The sequence below is a fragment of the Dipodomys spectabilis genome, unplaced genomic scaffold (assembly GCF_019054845.1).
Source record: "Dipodomys spectabilis isolate Male_0828 unplaced genomic scaffold, ASM1905484v1 ptg000238l, whole genome shotgun sequence".
Classification (NCBI taxonomy): Eukaryota; Metazoa; Chordata; class Mammalia; order Rodentia; family Heteromyidae; genus Dipodomys; species Dipodomys spectabilis.
The window spans coordinates 672,501-679,253 of record NW_024870915.1 but is presented as its reverse complement, the minus strand read 5'-3'; the positions used below and the strand labels follow the sequence as shown (position 1 = coordinate 679,253).

The 6,753-nt window shown below is 34.6% G+C and overlaps 1 non-coding gene across 1 annotated transcript; it reads left to right on the top strand.

Annotated features, from left to right (window-relative positions):
- Positions 1-231: 231 nt before the first annotated feature.
- On the top strand, positions 232-338 carry LOC122124519. The gene has a single exon (XR_006150581.1). It is a non-coding gene; the product is annotated as a U6 spliceosomal RNA (small nuclear RNA).
- The last annotated feature ends 6,415 nt before the right edge of the window (positions 339-6,753 follow it).

Sequence of the window (6,753 nt, the reverse complement as noted above, 5' to 3'; positions counted from 1 at the left end):
GTGCCTTGTATAGAATAATTGAATTCCTCCTCCTACACATCTCTTGAACTACAAATATCTGGAATTATTTTGTTTTTGGCATGTCTATCTTGATTTTATTCCTAAATGTGTGCTTATGTAAGAAATATATGATTCTAAAATTTCACAACAATTCTTTTGAACTTAATTTTGTTGAATTGTCTAGTTTAATAAAATCAATAAAAATTATACTTTCTATATAAAAAATGTTCTGTGCTCAATTTAGCATCACATACACTAACATTGGAATAATACAGAGAAGATTAGCATGCCCCCTGCACAAGTATGTCATGAAAATTTGTGTAGCATTCCATATTTTTACAACAACAGATGCTGAAAGTTGTGTGGTCACAAGGGAATCGTACTGCATTCTTGGTGGGAGTGTAAACTTGTTCAAATACTTTGGAAAGCAGTATGGAGGTTCCTCAAAAGACTCTACATAAAACTCCCATATGACACAGTAATCCCACTTTTGGGGATTTACCCAAATGATCATAAACAAGACCATACTAAAACTACCAGCACAACTATGTTGATTGCAATATTATTTATGATAGCTAAGATATGAATCCAAATGAAATGCCCCCATTAGATGAATGGATCAAGAAAATATGGTATATTTACACAATGGAATTCTATGCCTCCATCAGAAAGAATGACATCGCCCAATTTGTTAGGAAATGGAAAGACTTGGAAAAAAATTTATTGACTGAAGTAAGCCAAGTCCAAAGAAACATAGGTCCCATGATTTCCCTTATTTTCAATAACAAATGTATGTCTGGGATAAGCAGAAAAGTTCAAAAGATATGTGCATATAACCAGATAAAATGATGTTAAAGGAATTGAACCCCAAAATAGGGACACAAGTGGTTTTTTGTTTCTTGCTATTGTTTCTCAGGTACTTATAATGTGTGATGTCAATTTTTTGTTTTTTTGTATGTTTCTCCCCACGATAAAACCCCTGTTTTCTCTGTATTTGAAGTTGGTGCACTTACATCTTGTATGTATGCTTCTCTAATTTGGGGAGGGGAAGGGAAAAAATGCTCAAATAGGGATACAGGTTGACCCATTGTAACAATGAGATGCACAAGACACTATGTTGAAAAATGAACTTTACAATTTAGGCGGAGGAAGGAAGGGGGAGGGGAGTATACTTGTGGAGGTGGGAGGGAAGGGATGGTATGGGAAATATAAAGGAGGAGGTAACAATGCTTGTTAGGAAATGTACTAGTTTCCTTGTCCTTGTAAATGTGACCCCTGTGCACAGTATTATTACAATAAAAAACATATAAAAATGTTCTGAGATGGAAGAGTTTATTTCCTGTATTTTACCCATATAATATCGTTAACAAAGAAATTAATGCAGAACACTGATATGAAGGTAATTTGAATAAATGTGTGTGTGTGTGAGTAAGGCAGCGCTCAAGGAAACACGCGCGAGCATGTGAACACACGCCATAAATGTATATTGGCGTGCTCAGAGTTTAAAATCAGGGCTTCAAGGTCTTGCTAGGCCTTTCCTATCTAGATTGGTGAGCTAGTATATAAGCTACATCTCAATTCCTGGCTCTTTGCTAGTTCATTAAACATTTTGAAAAATAATTTCATGAAGTTTTTTTTTTGGCCCTGATTGGCTCCCAAGTGTTATCCACAGAAATCAGACTCCAGAGCAAATATTCAGAGTAGATAGGATTATAGGTGTGACCAGCCAGCACAAGGCTTTTAGAACAATTTTAAAAAATAAAAGAAAATTTACTTCATGGGGGCCTGTTTTTTTTTTTTTTTTTTTTTTTTTTTTGGTCGGTCGTGGGGCTTGAACTCTGGGCCTGGGCGCTATCCCTCAGCTCTTCAGCTCAAGGCGAGTGCTCTACCACTTGAGCTACAGTGCCACTTCCGGTTTTCTGGTGGTTTATTGGAGATAGGAGTCTCACGGTCTCTCCTGCCTGGGCTGGCTTTGAACCGCGATCCTCAGATCTCAGCCTCCTGAGTAGCTAGGATTACAGGCGTGAGCCACCAGCGCCCGGCTTGATGGGGGCCTGTTTTATCATCTCCTAATTTGAAAGCCTTTTGAAGTGAGTATATGTCAGTTTGGGGATTGTTAAAAGATAGTAAGTGATGATATTTAAAAGTTTTAGTACTTTTTAAAAATGAAACTGGAACTGTGTGACAGAAGAAATTTGGCTGTCTTCGGACCTCAATTTGTAAGCTCAGCTCTGTGTATGATAACCCAATGTCACCAACACATTCTGTGTTGAAGACAAAATGTGATAGAAAACAATCACCAAGGGCAATATTTGCTATGCTATTATTTCTTGGACAAAATGAATATTGAATTGAGAGTGTAAGAGAATGGAGAGATTTTACCCACCTTTTTGGTATTACTGAAAGACTTTTGGAAACTTTGACTCATTTCCTTCCTCACTGTGTGTGTCTTTGGGCCATGCACTTAGTGTCTTTAAGTACAATTTTTCCCAACACTACAATGGTAATAACATCAGCATTATAGCGAATGTTATCTTAAGAATTAAGAGAATAAGACTTGTGAAACACTTAACATAAACCTATGAATGAGCTTTGAGTTTAGCCAGCATTCTTTTTTAAATACCAAATAGAATATGATAAGTAGTACAAAAACCATTACATGTAGTGTGAGCAACCAGAAGTAATATCTATTGACCATGCTCTGCTTCCAAGGAAGCCAGATGGATAACTTCTCATGCTGTAAAACAAACTGGTTATCTTATGTCGTGATAGTGTAAAAGTATCAGGGTCAGAATGATGAAGAAATGTTGTAGACAGAGGTGAAATCCATATGAAAATGTGCAAAACTGATAGAACATAAAAGTATCTGAGCAGTATATTGTGTTTTACATCATTTAAGTTACATCGCAAAGGTAAGGAAGACCTGGAAAAATAAATTGTCTTTTTGATATTCTATCCTAGGTCCTTAGAAGGATCAACACTTTCCTCATTCTTGTAGAGGCATCATCAGATGAGGGGAAATATATTTTTTGTTTGCTTCCTTCCATTTATTCTTCATTTTGAAATCTGAACTACATGAAACTGAAAGAAACCAAGTGAAATTAGTCATGCAGCCTTTGGAAAGAACAAAGTAAAATAAATAAATTATATATAGTCTTGTAAAAGGTCTAACTAAATTGAGTTATATAGTCTCAAGCCTCAACAGAAAATGATTTAAGCAATATCATGTTATTAAAAAAATTTTAAATGTTAGGAGCTGCTTAATTTTTTCCTTTCTACTACCTTGAATTAATTATTGATTTGCTATAGAGAGATTAAAGATGAGATTAACAAGAAACTTGATTAAAAATGGACAAAAATTCTGAATAGACATGTTTTCCAAAAAGCCCTGAAAATCTCCTGTGGATTTACAAATTTGTATTTAATAAAACGTCTATGTTGGCTGAATGCTTTGTGAGCAGAAGTCATTAGAGAAATGCAATTCAAAATTACTATAATACTACTGTGTAACTATTATAACTCTTATCAAAAATATCCAAGGACCCAGGTGTGGTGGTAAAGGCTGGTAATTCCAAGTGTTTGGAGGTTGGAGTAAAAGGACTTGAGTATAAGGCCAGTCTTGGGTACTGCACACAGTAAAAACCTACCCTTTAAAAAAACTCAAAAGGTAATAATGTTGGCTGGCGACACTGTGGAGAAAAGGAAATTTTCTATACTCTTAGTCAAAATACAGGTTAGTGTTCTCATTGTAGAAAGTAGTATGCAGTTTTCTAAAGAAATCCTGGGCTGGGAAGGTGGCTCAGTGGTAGAGCGCTTGCCTTGCATGCTCGAGGCCCTGGGTTTGATCCCTCAGCACCACATAAGCAAAAAGGAAAAAGCCGGAAGTGGCGCTGTGGCTCAAGTGGTAGAGCGCTAGCCTTGGGCTGAAGAGCTGAGGGAAAGCGCCCAGGCCCAGAGTTCAGGCTCCACTACCGGACCCCCCCCCCCAAAAAAAAGAAATCCTAAGTTGAAATATCATCTGACCCACCAATCATGTGAATATTTCTCTCTGGGTAACTCATAAATATATCTGTAGTTCATTGTTATTCACATTATTCACAACAACAGCCAAGATATAAATCGAAGTCCAGTGTTCAACTACAAACTAATAAAGCAACTGTGGTACATGCACAAATATCTTTTTCTGTTGAAACCAAAGTAAATTTTTTTATTATTTTCCTGTCTCTATGTGATTAACCTCCAATTAAGAAATCCAGATATATGATTTAATTTAGCCAATACTATTTATTGAGTATAAGGACCTTCTACTCTCTACATTCTTCACACTAAGATCACTAAATATGATGAGTCTGAAGTAATTAGTCTCTTTTTGACCTATGTTAATATTCTTTACAATGTGAGTGAAATGTTTAAAAAGTATCATTTGTTTTAGCTTAATTTCTCTGAAGAGACTATAAATGATATTATCAAAGCTTAAAAATGATTTTATTTAAAATTTAGAATTCAGGAAATGGTTTAGATCATTCTGGTTACTGTAGCCCTCACTACAACCTCATGAGAAAATTTATATTGATGAAGCAAAAATCTGAGGTTAGACATTTATGAATAAAAAAATCATGTCATTCTGAATATGTAGAGCTACATAACAAACATAGAAAATTTAGCTTTTAAATACCTGAATATGCTAGTACATTTAATTGCAGGGTAAGTACTTATTCTGAAAGGAGATAAAATTGCACTTATTTTGAAATGTAAACCTAAGTATTTATTTGAATAAAAGACAATGTTTAAAATATCACTCATTCAAGAAACAAGATGTATATTTAGTTGTTTTTCATGCCAATTATGTTCTCTAAACTTACTACAAATACTAGATTAGTAAACTTAATTCATTGCTTTGTAGGGAAATAGCAATTCCATTTCTTAAAACTCATGACAAAAACTTTTTCTCAAACAATTGCTAAGTAAGTGTTTTATATTTTTTGTCAAGGAATTTTATTCGATAAATTTTTATTCATTAAGTTAACTAATTGGCAAACAATATAAATTATGCATGGACAAAGTTTATCTAACACGAGTTTGTTGTTGTTTTTTTTTCAGAAGACAGATTATGGCTCTCTTAAAGAACTCTAGAAGGCAGTGTGTTCTTTATTAATTTTTAGTTATTGTGTTAATAGATATTAATTGTCAGAAGTGACAATTCCATAATATATTTAACATATTTGATTATACTCCCTCTATATCCTTCTCATTACTCCTTCCTCCAAAGGTATTCTGTTTTTCACATAAAATTACAACTTTATATATGCGCATATAAACTAATTTGGAAGATTTAAGCTAAACTGCAAGTTAATTCAAGATATACATTGAATTAATAGGATGAATAAAAACCCAAATATTTTTTGTTAACTTTTGAATTGAGCTATCATTATTATTATGGTTATGGTTAGGATGCCAAACAGAATTAGAATTAGGATTAGAGAAATAGAAAATTTAGGTTCATCACAGGATGACCCATTGCAACAATGATACTCACATGACACTATGTTGAAAATAAAGTTTACACCAGGGGAGGGAGGGGTAAGGGAAGTGGGGAGGGATGGAATAGTGGGAGAAAAAGAAAGAAGTGGGTAACAATGCTCAACAAGAAACGTACTCCTTACCTTACACATGTAACTAATCCCTCTTTAAAGCATCTTTTCAACAAAATAAAATTTTTAAAAATTAATGAACAATAAAACCTGACAAGAAATAGAAAAACACTTAAAATTTATGTTCAAAACGCAAGTAAAATTTAGACCTCCACGCTGAGCAAGAGGTGGGATAAATATGAAAAAGTGGCTTGTTATTAACATGATGATTCAGTTATATGTATGCTTAGGATTAGGCAAGGTGTGCCAGTTAGAGCGGATTAGGATGAGAAAAACATGTCAGACATTGTGTAAAACTGCCACATATTTTAAGAGGAATGAATGGCAAGAATGAATGAAACCAGTCTGTGTTACTTTAAACATTCAGATAAAATTTGGTTTAAAGTGTGAGGTACATTTTTGTTCCGGTTAGGTTTAGGGAAGGATAAGCTTTAAGGTAAATTTTAGTTTTCCAATAAGAAGTAGAAGCCAAAAAAATGTACGATTGAATAGAATCTAGACAATTTTCCTTACATTAGCCATTTGGTGTTAAATCAGAATGTGATTTGGATTAGGTTTCTGGTTAACCAGGTTTGAGGATAGAGTAAGAAATGGGTTAAACTAGTGGCTCGTGTCTATTATCCAAGGTACTCAGGAAGCTGCTTTTGAGGATCGCAGTTCAAAGGTAGCCCAGGCAGGAAATTTCATCCGACTTTTATCTCAAATTAACCACCATAAAACACAAAAGTGGTGCTGTGAGCTAAAGAACTCAGGGATCATGCCCTGGCCCAGAGTGCAAGCCCCACGAACGACAAAAAGAGAGAGAAAAAAAGAAATGTTAAATACTAAGTAAAGCTGAAACTTTTTTTAGGTTCTAGGAATTCAGGAAAAGCTGTGATAATGGAAGTACAATGTATTTCAAAATATCAGGGTTTGAGATCAATAGGTATTGATCTCTGAACTTGAAGCTGATCCCTGCCATCCAACAACATCACATTCTTGTGAATATCACTAGCTGGCCTCATGAGCATAGCAGCCAGCTGGGGCTAAGCTATCTGATGGCCTTGGACTCCAACAATGCAATCATTTCTGTGCACAGACTGAAAACTATCATAGGTAATTT